General features: G+C 45.9%; 1 protein-coding gene and 3 long non-coding RNA genes across 14 annotated transcripts in view; 3 read left to right on the top strand and 1 right to left on the bottom strand.

Annotated features, from left to right (window-relative positions):
- Positions 1-13853, bottom strand: part of inpp4b (inositol polyphosphate-4-phosphatase type II B) — a 108095-nt gene that overhangs the window by 45666 nt on the left and 48576 nt on the right. The gene's annotated exons all lie outside the window — the stretch shown is intronic.
- On the top strand, positions 2251-3439 carry LOC133151820 (uncharacterized). The gene is made up of 3 exons (XR_009713990.1): positions 2251-2408; positions 2875-2973; positions 3249-3439. It is a non-coding gene; the product is annotated as an uncharacterized LOC133151820 (long non-coding RNA).
- On the top strand, positions 8181-9081 carry LOC133151821 (uncharacterized). The gene is made up of 3 exons (XR_009713991.1): positions 8181-8337; positions 8505-8606; positions 8883-9081. It is a non-coding gene; the product is annotated as an uncharacterized LOC133151821 (long non-coding RNA).
- Positions 12454-13348, top strand: LOC133151824 (uncharacterized). Its single transcript, XR_009713994.1, has 3 exons — positions 12454-12610; positions 12778-12879; positions 13155-13348. It is a non-coding gene; the product is annotated as an uncharacterized LOC133151824 (long non-coding RNA).

Here is a 13853-nt window from a genome sequence, read left to right as displayed (position 1 = left end):
ATGGATGAACCAAAAATCACATGACCCACATTTGGGTATAAACTGGATTTGGATGACATGTTTTGGAATAGAACTTTTCTGACCCACCTTGTACATCTCCTGCTTGAAACTGGTGATTCCATTTTTTTTTTTTTTGAGCCGTCTGCCATTGTTCGATAGCCATAGATGAAAGGGAGGATTCAGATTGCTATTCCGTGTCTTTATATAACCGCGAGGTGATGCTGCCCCCCCCCCCCCCGAGGCTTTGAGTCTCTCTTTCTCACACACGTGCACACAGTAATGGTACGATAATATGCCTGCTCATGCTTGAAGTGCTTGATAGCTCTCTTCTTAAAAAAGAAAAAGTCCACAGGAGCCTACGAAAGTAAACAGCTCGGATCAAACCAACTCCCGGCTGCCTTTGAAGAGTGGGAGACAATTACAGAGATCAATGGTGCAGCTCAGGGCTGGTTAACAACCCCGACAGCCGGCGATTGATGCCCTATGCCTACGAGGAGAGAGCGACCCGTCTTTGCCTGGCGACGTGCTGAACGTGCACGCCGGCCCCGCCACGCCGAGCTCGGCCCCCAAGCCTCGAGAACACCAAAGCGATAAATAACCATCTGCTAGCTAGAGCGAAAAGTCTCCGGTCGGATGGGATCAAGCTCTTTTTGACTTCACGTTACAAAATAGCAGCAAGAAAATGATTTTTAAGAATACTAATAGCCCGCCACTTCAATTTGTCTGCATTCAATGACCATGGACAAAAGAAAATGACAAAAAACCTCCGTCAACAAATGGAAACAAACGCCATCGCCGACAGTTCACGCAAAGCGCCGAAGCACTACTTTCGTTGCATTGCTGCGAGCACAAAGAGCGAATGAGTTTTTCAGCCAATTAGAAAATAAATTAAAATAAAATTTAAAAAATAGATAAATAAATAAACTTGAAAATTAAGAAATGAAAAAATAAATAACTACATACATAAATAAATAGTATAAATCCATAAATGTACAATACAACTATAAAAACTGGCTGAAAGCGCAAGGTCGAGCATAATGGATGGTCGCGTAAATATAGTAAATAATTCCGTTTTCTCAGAATTTCTCTTCCCTTCAAATGGTTGCTCTTACTGCGTGGGCGAACCGCTGCCTTCCCTGTGGGATGCCCATAAAGCGACGTTGCCTTTATAAAGCGGCTGTAATGTCAGACCACCTTGACGGCGTAAACAAATTGCAAAGTGTGTGTCTTGCCATTAGCTCTTTTGTTTTTTTTGCACACCGACCGTATTTAACCAAAGCAGCCTTGCGGCCGTCGGTTGCGACGCCCACGCAAGAAAAGAGACTTTGGAGGCCAACTGCGCTTTCTGACACAGCTGGTGTTCACATACACTAGCGCTGTCGGTGTGCGCTAATGAGTCTCTATTTTTTCCTAGCCGACAAGCAAAACTAAAATGAAATTGGTCTTTTTGGGGTCTTGATTAACAGGAGCATTGTGACTTATTTTCAAACACAAATTATCGAGTGATCTTTGTCGAGGTCATGTGACCTTTTAATACATGGAATAAAACTTTTGGGTGTATTGAATTTGAACATGTAAATTGTAAAGGTGTTTATTTCAATATTATTAATTATTGGTTGGGGGCAAATGACAAGTACATATTTGCAAAGAGGGCAGGGCATCGCCCTTGGCTATACAAAAACATTGATTGATGTCACTCCAAGTTTTTGGAATAAGTTTACAGCCCTGCCCATGACTTCAGTCATTTGAATAATGATGAGAATTATTAAGGCACAAAGGTCTGTAAACACCAAGGGCAAATAAGAGCAAATGTCAGCTACATGTTTGCTCAGAGGGCAGAGAATTGGGCCTAAGGAAGGTGGCGAGGTGCTATCGGCGCTCAACAAATGCACAAGATGCGAGAATGGCCAGGGCCATGAGCGCAGGGCTCAACATATCTACTGTGAGGTGAAAGAGCACGACTCGTTATTGCCCGGCCGGAACAGCGGCGAGGTCCTAACTGGAGACAGCGGCACGGAAGAAATGACGGAAGTAGAATTTTCTTGAATAGTGTAACTCCGTCATCATAATCGTTTGGCAAGACAATATTTGCTAAGAGGGCAGATAATTGCTTATAAGTAAATTGCTCATTAAAGCGACGATCAGGATCATGTCCTTAGGTCAAGAGCCAAGCTGAACAGTTGCCATTCTGATTACTTAATAACTAACTGGCATGCAAGCTGATTTTACAATGTGCAAACAAGAGCAGCTCTCACCTATCATTTCTAGCTATAAAAGATGACTTTTCATCTAGGTAGTCATTGAGTGGAAGGAACGTGAACTGACGAGTCGACAACAGGCTACTACGATGAACAACGCAATCAAGTGGTTGATCTTGGCTTCTGCTGTCGCCATGCTGATCACAGGTGGTGAGTGTCATTTTATTTCTTTATTTGAAGATATTTCATAGGTCTATTTAGTGAAGAACAACACTTCAAAAAATTGGCTAGCTACGTGTATCCATCCATTTTCTATACCGCTTTGTCCCCACGGGGGTCGCGGGACACCCTGAACCGGTTGCCAGCCAATCGCAGGGCACACAGAGACGAACAACTAGACTGCTCAATCGGCCTACCAAGCATGTTTTTGGGATGTGGGAGGAAACCGGAGTGCCCGGAGAAAACCCGCGCAGGCACGGGGAGAACATGCAAACTCCACACAGGTGGAATCGAATCCGCACCCTCCTAACTGTGAGGCGGACGTGCTAACCAGTGCACCACGAGCTGCCCTTTTAGTTATATTTTTAATATATTTTTATTTTAATTATATACGTATGTATATATAAAATAAAAATGTGTCTCTTTTCCACCACACCACCCTCCCTTCCTTCCTCAGGTGACGCTCTGACATGCACAGGCTGTTATCCCCTTTTTGGACCGTGTATTTCACACATCGTTACATGTCAACCAGGCCAAGTCTGCAAAGACGAACATGGTGAGTATCTGTATGGATTCATTTTTTTTTTCATTTTAGAGGAGACTTGGCAATTGTCCAAAAAGAATCATATTTATTAGTTTTTCTGTAAGAGTGATTCTTGCAGCCTGATTTCTTAAAGTATAAATATCCGTCACAAAACCACTCACAAACTAAAAGCTTACCTTGTACTGAGTTTAGAATTTTCCAACACACACTTTTTGAAGAACTGTAAATACAACTCACTGCTTCCACTCAAAAGAATAATCACATGTTGTGTTTTCTCTGTCTTCAAGTCTTCGGTGGCCAGCGCTGTGCGAATCCGTGAATGTGACGGCAGACAAACCCCCAACGCAAAATGTCCCAAAATGGACTTCTGCGACATGGAAGGATTTGCGGGGGTTGAAGATCCAACCTATCGTCTTGGTAGTTTAGTTGAAAAGCATTCAAAAATGTTGAAAAAAATAAATTAAAAGTGATCATCAAATGATGACTTTGCTCTTGCATTGTGTTGAACAATTTATATGATGAGTAAATAAGAGCAGCTAATATAAAAGACAACACTTAAGAGTAAAATGACCATTGAGTGGCGGCAGTCTTATCGGACTTTTTTTGAAGCGTAAATCTCCATCATAATTATTTGGACGGATGATGAGTACATATTTACTACATGCATAAATACACGGATGATGGGTTCATATTTGCTAAGAAGGCAGAGAATTGCAAGTCAAACTGTTCATTAAAGCCGCATGATCTTCGAAATTTGCAACGTGGATGAGTGTAAACTATACTATAAAAGACGACTCTCCGTCAAGGTGGTCATTGAGGGGCAGGAACGCGAACTGACGAGTCGACGAAAGGCTATTACGATGCCCAACGCAATCAAGTGGTTGGTCGTGGCTTTTGCTGTCGCCATGCTGATCACAGCCAATAAGTCGTACAATTAAAATGGGAATTCCACAAAAATGAAGCTGTACGATTTCAGTTTGTCTCGCGTTTTCTCATTTCATATGGGATTTGAAATGATAAAAAAAAAAAAAAATTCTATTGATTAAGATTTTTTTCAAAACCACTCACAAACTCAATTTCTAAATTATCGCCACTCTCCTTACTATACACCGTTTTTTCTTTCATCCGTGCGTGACTGAGAATTGCCATCCAGCAGTCACGCCATCTGTCTCTGATTGGTTGTTTTTCCACAGATGTGGTGGTTTCTTGCACATTCAAGCTACAACCACCGCAGTTAGCGAGCTTTAAGAGTCACATGATCGCATGTTGTCTTTTCTCGGTCTTCCAGTCACTGGCCTGGTGGTCTCGTACGACTGAATGTGACAGCAGACAAACCCCGAAAGCAAAGTGCCCCATAATGGACTTCTGCGACAATCCTTCAATAAGAGCATGGAAGGATTTGGGGGGGGGGGTTGAAGATTCAACCTATCTTCTTCGTAGTTGGGAAGCATTAAAAAATGTTGAAAAAAAAATAATGATCATCAAATGACTTTGCTCTTGACCCTCATCACTCCGCCAAGAACACAATGTTCAAATTTTAAGTCAAAGTCTGCTTTATTGTCAATCCCTTCATATGTCAAGACACACAAAGAAACCGAAATCCCGTTCCCTCTATCCCACGGTGACGAGACATAGTACACGATAGACATACAAGTAGACGACACAAAATAAAAACAAGAAGGCACAAACAATAAATCATAAATAAATAAATAAATAATATGAGTGATGAATAAATGATAAACAAATAACACAATAAATAAGAGGAGCAAAACTGAGCCAGTGTGCATACAGCAGACAGTAAGCATAGCGCAAAGTACAGGACGCTACGCAGAAAGGGGGAGAGAGTTCAGGATCTTCACAGCCTGGAGTATGAAGCTGTTGGTGAGTCTGGTGGTGGGGGAGCACAGGCTCCTGTACCTCTTCCCAGAGGGCAGAAGATCAAACAAAGAGTGAGCGGGGTGAGTGACTCACATCACTCACAATCGCGGTCGCCCTGCGGGTGAGATGGGAGGTGTAAATGTCTTTCGAGGAGGGGAGTGAAGCACCAATAATCTTACCGGCCGTGTTCACTATGCGCTGCGGGGCCTTCATGTTGTAGTCAGTGCAGCTACCACCCCAAACAGCAATACAGCTGGAGAGGACGCTCACCTGAATGGTGCCGCGGTAAAATGTAGTCATGACGGCCGGAGGAGCGCTCGCTCGCTCGCCTGAGTTTCCGCAGGAAGTTCAGGCGGCGCTGGGCCTTCTTCGCCAGTGACGCGGTATTGGTGGACCAGGAGAGATCCTCACTGATGTGCACCCCCAGGAACCTGGCGCTGCTCACTCTCTCCACCACAGCACCGTCGATGGTCAGCGGCAGGTGTTGGGTGGGACCCTTCCGGAAGTCAACAACAATCTCCTTGGTCTTGTCGACGTTCAGCGGGAGGTTGTTGTCCCGGCACCACGTGGTCAGAAGGTCAAACTCCAACCTGTATTGAGTCTCGTCTCCCTTGGCGACGAGACCCACCAGAGTCGTGTCGTCGGCAAACTTCACTATGCGGTTGTCGCTGTAGGTTGCAGTGCAGTCATGCGTCAGCAGGGTGAAGAGCAGCGGACTGAGCACGCAGCCCTGTGCTCAGCGTGATGCTGGCGGAGATTTTGTCGCCAACACGTACCACCTGTGGCCTCTGACAGAGGAAGTCCAGTAGCCAGTTGCAGAGGTAGTTACTGAGGCCCAGATTGTCAAGTTTGCTGATGAGACGTTGTGGCACAATGAACGGATCGGATGTGCTCCATGACAAGCCGCTCAAAGCACTTCATGATGATGGGCCTATGTGCCACGGGGCGGTAGTCATTGAAGCAGGACGGAGCAGGTTTCTTCGGCACAGGTACGATGGTGGCAGCTTTGAAACACGACGGGACGGTGGCCTGCTGCGGGGAAGTGTTGAAGATGTCCGTGAAGACACCCGTCAGCTCACCAGCGCAGTCCTTCAGCGCTCGACCCGGGATGTTGTCAGGGCCCGCCGCCTTACGGATGTTGATAGCGGCAAGCGCCCTCCCCGCGCTGTCGGCGGAGAGGCACAGAGGAAGCTCGTGTGAAGGGGGAGTGGCCTTCAGCGGGCAAGTGCTGTTCTGAGCATCGAAGCGAGCAAAGAAGCGGTCAAGGTCATTGAGCAGACGGACGTCGCCTTCACAGCTCTGCGGCGCGGCCTTGTAATCCGCGATGGTCTGAATGCCCTGCCAAAGGCTCCGTGCGTCCCTGCTGTCCTTGAAGTGGGCGGTAATTTTGCAAGAGAACGCCTTCTTCGCTTCTTTGATGCCCCGGGACAGGTCGGCCCTCGCAGTCCTCAAGCCAGCCTCATCCCCCGCTCTAAAGGCTTTGTCCCTGGCCCTCAGCAGCCTGAAGACAGCCCCTGTCAGCCATGGCTTCCGGTTAGCCCGAGTGACGATGGATTTTCAGTGAGTCACATCATCCATGCACTTCCTGATGTAGGAGGAAACAGAGTCCGTACACTCCTCAATGTCTGTCCGATCGTCGCAAGTGGCAGCCCTCCTAAACATGTCCCATGAACATGAAGCCCAGGCGTTCCAGTTTTCCCACCAGATGCTGTGGAATGATGGTGTTAAACGCTGAACTGAAGTCCAGGAACAGCAACCGCACGTGGGTGTTCCTCTCCTCCAGGTGAGCCAGGCTCAGGTGAAGAACGGAGGAGATGGCATCCTCAGTAGAGCGGTTCTTCCGGTAGGCAAACTGGAACGGGTCGAATCACGGGGGGAGTCTGTTCAGTGCCTCAAACCGCCCAAAGAAGTTATTAAGACCATTCAGGAAGTCAGCATCAACCTCACCCACCGGGGGGGGGGGGGTACGTTGTAGTCAGTAATCGCCCGTATGCCTTGCCGCATGCTCCTGGTGTTATTGGCGTGGTGGAAAAAATCCTGAATTTTTCGACTGTAGCTTCGCTTCGCTAACCTGATGGCACGGTTCAAGTCGGCTCTCGCAGTCCTCAGCGCCTCCTTGTCGCCAGACTTGAAGGCTGCGTTCCGTGCTCGCAGCGTATGACGTACCTCCTCAGTCATCCAGGGTCGTTGGTTGGCTCGGGTGATGATGTTCTTAGTGGTGCTGACGTCCTCGGTGCGTTTGTTGATGTAGGCTGACACCGTCATGGCGTTACTCATCAATGTCGATCTGATTGTCATATGTTGCTGCTGATCTGAACATGTCCCAGTCAGAGCACTCAAAGCAGTCCTGGAGCGCCTCCATGGCCCCCTCAGACCACACCCTCACCTGCTTCACTGTAGGTTTTGCTCTGATCAGCAGGGGCCTGGAAGCAGGGATTAGCGTTACAGATAGGCGGTCTGAAGAGCCGAGGTGGGGGCGGGGGGCCGCTCTGAGTGCATCTTTTATATTGGTGTAAACCAAGTCCAGAGTGTTCTCTCCCCCCGAGTCGGAAAATCCACGTGTTTGGTAAAATTAACAGGAGCATTATGACTTATTTGCAAACACAAATTATCGAGTGATCTTTGTCGAGGTAATGTGACCTTTTAATACACGGAATAAAACTTTTGGATGGATTGAATTTGGACATGTAAATTGTAAAGGTGTTCATATCAATAATATTAATCATTGGTTGGGGGCAAATGACAAGTACATATTTGCAAAAAAGGCAGGGCATCGCCCTTGGCTATACAAAAACATTGATTGATGTCACTCCAAGTTTTTGGAAAAGGTTTACAGCCCTGCTCATGACTTCAGTCATTTGAATAATGATGAGAATTATTAAGGCACAAAAGTCTGTAAACACCAAGGGCAAATGTCAGCTACATGTTTGCTCAGAGGGCAGAGAATTGGGCCTAAGGAAGGTGGCGAGGTGCTATCGGCGCTCAACAAATGCACAAGATGCGAGAATGGCCAGGGCAATGAGCGCAGGGCTCAACACGTCTACTGTGAGATGAAAGAGCATGACTCGTTATTGCCCGGAACAGCGGCGAGACTGACCGTGTCCGAACTGGAGACAGCGGCACGGAAGAAATGACGGAAGTAGAATTTTCTTGAATAGTCTAACTCTGTCATCATAATCGTTTGGCAAGACGATATTTGCTAAGAGGGCAGATAATTGCTTATAAGTAAATTCAGGATCATGTCCTTAGGTCAAGTGCCAAGCTGAACAGTTGCCATTCTGATTACTTAATAACTAACTGGCATGCAAGTTGATATTACAATGTGCAAATAAGAGCAGCTCTCACCTATCATTTCGAGCTATAAAAGACGACTCTCCGTCAAGGTGGTCATTGAGGGGCAGGAACGTGAACTGACGAGTCGACAACAGGCTACTACGATGAACAACGCAATCAAGTGGTTGATCTTGGCTTCTGCTGTCGCCATGCTGATCACAGGTGGTGAGTGTCAATTTGTTTCTTTATTTGAAGATATTTCATATGTCTATTTAGTGAAGAACAACACAAAAATGGCTTTATTTGAATTAGATAGCTAGATCGCTAGCTAGACATAAATACAATTAAAATTGATCTCCTTTCCACCACACCACCCTCCCTTCCTTCCTCAGGTGACGCTCAGGTGACATGCATCGGCTGTTATCCCATTACGGGACCGTGTACTCCACGCCCCATAACATGTGCAACAGGCCAAGCCTGCAGAGTAGCACCATGTGAGTATCTGTATGGTTTCATTTGTTGTTGTTTTTTCATTTTAGAGGGGACTTTGCAATTGTCTAAAAAGAATCATATTTATTAGTTTTTTTGTAAGAGTGATTCTTGCAGCCCGATTTCTTAAAGTGTAAATATTCGTCACAAAACCACTCACAAACTAAAAGCTTTCCTTGTACTGAGTTTAGAATTTTCCAACACACACTTTTTGAAGAACTGTAAATACAACTCACTGCTTCCACTCAAACGAATAATCACATGTGTTTTCTGTCTTCAAGACATCATAGGCCAGATCTGTGCGGATCCGTGAATGTGACGACAGACAAACCCCCAACGCAAGATGTCCCAAGATGGACTTCTGCGACTTGGAAGGATTTGTGGGGGTTGAAGATCCAACGTGTCGTCTTGGTAGTTTAGTTTAGTTGAGAAGCATTCAAAAATGTTAAAAAAAATAAATAAAAAGTGATCATCAAATGATGACTTTGCTCTTGCATTGCGTTGAACAATTTACCTATCTTGTTGACAGAGGCCGAAAGCAATCTCAGAATTCAACTCTAAAAGACCGAGGTGATCGTTTTGATTGATTGGTATTTTCTGGGATTTGGCCTGAGTGGAGACGCTCATGTAACTTTTGGTAACCATTAAACAACTGTCTCGTTCAAAGCGCGATTAAAGCTGCCATCGGTGGCCCCGGTTCATTAATTGCGGACTCCGCACCGAGTCTCTCGTCTTCCCTCCGAGTCGTACGCACTTCTCACAGGTGTCCCGCAGGGTTGGATGCACGGTCCACCTTTGTTTGGATGAAAAGTTATGTGTCTTCCGGTCACTGGCCTGGTGTGCTCGTACGACTGAATGTGACAGCAGACAAACCCCCAAAGCAAAGTGCCCCATAATGGACTTCTGCGACAATCCTTCAATAAGAGCATGGAAGGATTTGTGGGGGGTTGAAGATTCAACCTATCTCCTTCGTAGTTGGGAAGCATTAAAAAATGTTGAAAAAAAATGATGACCATCAAATGACTTTGCTCTTGACCCTCATCACTCCGCCAAGAACACAATGTGCGACCACGTTCAAATTTTACGTCAAAGTCTGCTTTATTGTCAATCCCTTCATATGTCAAGACACACAAAGAAACCGAAATCCCGTTTCCTCTATCCCACGGTGACGAGACATAGTACACGATAGACGTACAAGTAGACGACACAAAATAAAAACAAGAAGGCACAAACAATAAATAATAAAGAAATAAATAATATGAGTGATGAATAAATGATAAACAAATAACACAATAAATAAGAGGAGCAAAACTGAGCCAGTGCGCATACAGCAGACAGTAAGCATAGCGCAAAGTACAGGATGCTACGCAGAAAGGGGGAGAGAGTTCAGGTTCCTAACAGGCTGGAGTATGAAGCTGTTGGTGAGTCTGGTGGTGCGGGAGCGCAGGCTGCTGTACCTCTTCCCAGAGGGCAGAAGATCAAACAAAGAGTGAGCGGGGTGAGTGACTCACATCACTCACAATCGTGGTCGCCTTACGGGTGAGATGGGAGGTGTAAATGTCTTTCAAGGAGGGGAGTGAAGCACCAATAATCTTACCAGCCGTGTTCACTATGCGCTGCAGGGCGTTCATGTTGTAGTCAGTGCAGCTACCACCCCAAACAGCAATACAGCTGGAGAGGACGCTCTCCTGAATGGTGCCGCGGTAAAATGTAGTCATGACGGCCGGAGGAGCGCTCGCTCGCCTGAGTTTCCGCAGGAAGTACAGGCGGCGCTGGGCCTTCTTTGCCAGTGACCCGGTGTTGGTGGACCAGGAGAGATCCTCACTGATGTGCACCCCCAGGAACCTGGCGCTGCTCACTCTCTCCACCACAGCACCGTCGATGGTCAGCGGCAGGTGTTGGGTGGGACCCTTCCGGAAGTCAACAACAATCTCCGTTCAGCAGGAGGTTGTTGTCCCTGCACCACGTGGTCAGAAGGTCAACCTCCAACCTGTAATGAGTCTCGTCTCCCTTGCTGATGAGACCCACCAGAGTCGTGTCGTCAGCAAACTTCACAATGCGGTTGTCGCTGTAGGTTGCAGTGCAGTCATGCGTCAGCAGGGTGAAGAGCAGCGGACTGAGCACGCAGCCTTGGGGGCCCCCTGTGCTCAGCGTGATGCTGGCGGAGATTTTGTCACCAACACGTACCACCTGTGGCCTCTGACAAAGGAAGTCCAGTAGCCAGTTGCAGAGGTAGGTATTGAGGCCCAGCTTCTCGAGTTTGCTGGTGAGACGTTGCGGCACAATGGTGTTGAAGGCAGAACTGAAGTGCACAAACAGCAATCTCACCTACGAGTCCCTTCTCTCCAGGTGGGTGAGGGCCGAGTGGAGGGCAGAGCAGATGGCATCCTCAGAGGACCGCTCGGCACGGTACGCAAACTGGAAGGGGTCTATGGTGGGGGGGTAGAACGGATCGGATGTGCTCCAAGACAAGCCGCTCAAAGCACTTCATAATGATGGGCGTAAGTGCCAAGGGGCGGTAGTCATTGAAGCAGGACGGAGCAGGTTTCTTCGGCACAGGTACGATGGTGGCAGCCTTGAAACACGACGGGACGACGGCCTGCTGCAGGGAAATGTGAAAGATGTCCGTGAAGTACTTAGAGTACTAGCGATATTTCAGTGACCCAAAAAAAATCTTGGGTCTTTCTGGTGAGTGGAGAGGTTGTTCCAGCAATCAGGAAGTGTCAGATGCTCCGGCTATTGTGAGCACGTGTGCGTTGCGATGAGACAAGTGCTATCCTGGCACAGCTCAAAAATGGATGAACCAAAAATCACATGACCCACATTTGGGTATAAACTGAATTTGGATGACATGTTTTGGAATAGAACCTTTCGGACCCACCTTGTACATCTCCTGCTTGAAAGTGGTGATTCCATTTATTTTTTTGAGCCGTCTGTCATCGTTCAATAGCCATAGATGAAAGGGAGGATTCAGATTGCAATTCCGTGTCTTTATATAACCGCAAGGTGATGCTGGCGTGCGCTAATGAGTATCAAAGATGCTATATTTTTTTCCTAGCCGACAAGCAAAACTAAAATGAAATTGGTCTTTTGGGGGTCTTGATTAACAGAAACACAAATTATCGAGTGATCTTTGTCGAGGTAATGTGACCTTTTAATACACGGAATAAAACTTTTGGATGGATTGAATTTGGACATGTAAATTGTAAAGGTGTTCATATCAATAATATTAATCATTGGTTGGGGGCAAATGACAAGTACATATTTGCAAAAAAGGCAGGGCATCGCCCTTGGCTATACAAAAACATTGATTGATGTCACTCCAAGTTTTTGGAAAAGGTTTACAGCCCTGCTCATGACTTCAGTCATTTGAATAATGATGAGAATTATTAAGGCACAAAAGTCTGTAAACACCAAGGGCAAATGTCAGCTACATGTTTGCTCAGAGGGCAGAGAATTGGGCCTAAGGAAGGTGGCGAGGTGCTATCGGCGCTCAACAAATGCACAAGATGCGAGAATGGCCAGGGCAATGAGCGCAGGGCTCAACACGTCTACTGTGAGATGAAAGAGCATGACTCGTTATTGCCCGGAACAGCGGCGAGACTGACCGTGTCCGAACTGGAGACAGCGGCACGGAAGAAATGACGGAAGTAGAATTTTCTTGAATAGTCTAACTCTGTCATCATAATCGTTTGGCAAGACGATATTTGCTAAGAGGGCAGATAATTGCTTATAAGTAAATTCAGGATCATGTCCTTAGGTCAAGTGCCAAGCTGAACAGTTGCCATTCTGATTACTTAATAACTAACTGGCATGCAAGTTGATATTACAATGTGCAAATAAGAGCAGCTCTCACCTATCATTTCGAGCTATAAAAGACGACTCTCCGTCAAGGTGGTCATTGAGGGGCAGGAACGTGAACTGACGAGTCGACAACAGGCTACTACGATGAACAACGCAATCAAGTGGTTGATCTTGGCTTCTGCTGTCGCCATGCTGATCACAGGTGGTGAGTGTCAATTTGTTTCTTTATTTGAAGATATTTCATATGTCTATTTAGTGAAGAACAACACAAAAATGGCTTTATTTGAATTAGATAGCTAGATCGCTAGCTAGACATAAATACAATTAAAATTGATCTCCTTTCCACCACACCACCCTCCCTTCCTTCCTCAGGTGACGCTCAGGTGACATGCATCGGCTGTTATCCCATTACGGGACCGTGTACTCCACGCCCCTTAACATGTGCAACAGGCCAAGCCTGCAGAGTCGTACCATGTGAGTATCTGTATGGTTTCATTATTTTTTTTTTTCCATTTTAGAGGGGACTTTGCAATTGTCTAAAAAGAATCATATTTATTAGTTTTTCTGTAAGAGTGATTCTTGCAGCCTGATTTCTTAAAGTGTAAATATCCGTCCCAAAACCACTTGCAAACCAAAAGCTTTCCTTGTACTGAGTTTTGAATTTTCCAACACACACTTTTTGAAGAACTGTAAATACAACTCACTGCTTCCACTCAAACGAATAATCACATGTGTTTTCTGTCTTCAAGACGTCACGGGCAAGATCTGTGCGGATCCGTGAATGTGACGACAGACAAACTCCCAACGCAAAATGTCCCAAAATGGACTTCTGCGACTTGGAAGGATTTGTGGAGGTTGAAGATGCCACCTATCGTCTTGGTAGTTTAGTTGAGAAGCATTCAAAAATGTTAAAAAAAATAAATAAAAAGTGATCATCAAATGATGACTTTGCTCTTGCATTGTGTTGAACAATTTACCTATCTTGTTGACAGAGGCCGAAAGCAATCTCAAAATTCAACTCTAAAAGACCGAGGTGATTGTTTTGATCGATTGATATTTTCTGGGATTTGACCTGAGTGGAGACGCTCATGTAACTTTTGGTAACCATTAAACAACTGTCTCGTTCAAAGCGCGATTAAAACTATTAGATTTTTTCCAACTTTTTGGTAGCATATAATTAGAATGTGTTAAACAGAGGCACGTAAATTGAGATAATTTGGGCAACCGAATGAATTTAACTTGTAACCAGCACAAAGTTGCTGACAGCTGGCATGTTCTTGAATTGGTGTGATTAGCTATGGAAAATACGCGCACACGTCAGAACAAATGGCCTCGGCACTTTCCGCCCGTCTCTCAAAGGAAAGGATTAAACGGCAGAAAGCCACAGGAAGCTGAGCAGAAAGGGGGGATTTTCCTCAACCGCTTTTCTTTCTTCATAAAAAAATACT

Source organism: Syngnathus typhle, linkage group LG3 (assembly GCF_033458585.1).
Source record: "Syngnathus typhle isolate RoL2023-S1 ecotype Sweden linkage group LG3, RoL_Styp_1.0, whole genome shotgun sequence".
In the NCBI taxonomy this organism is placed as follows: Eukaryota; Metazoa; Chordata; class Actinopteri; order Syngnathiformes; family Syngnathidae; genus Syngnathus; species Syngnathus typhle.
This window is presented reverse-complemented; position numbering and strand designations above follow the sequence as displayed.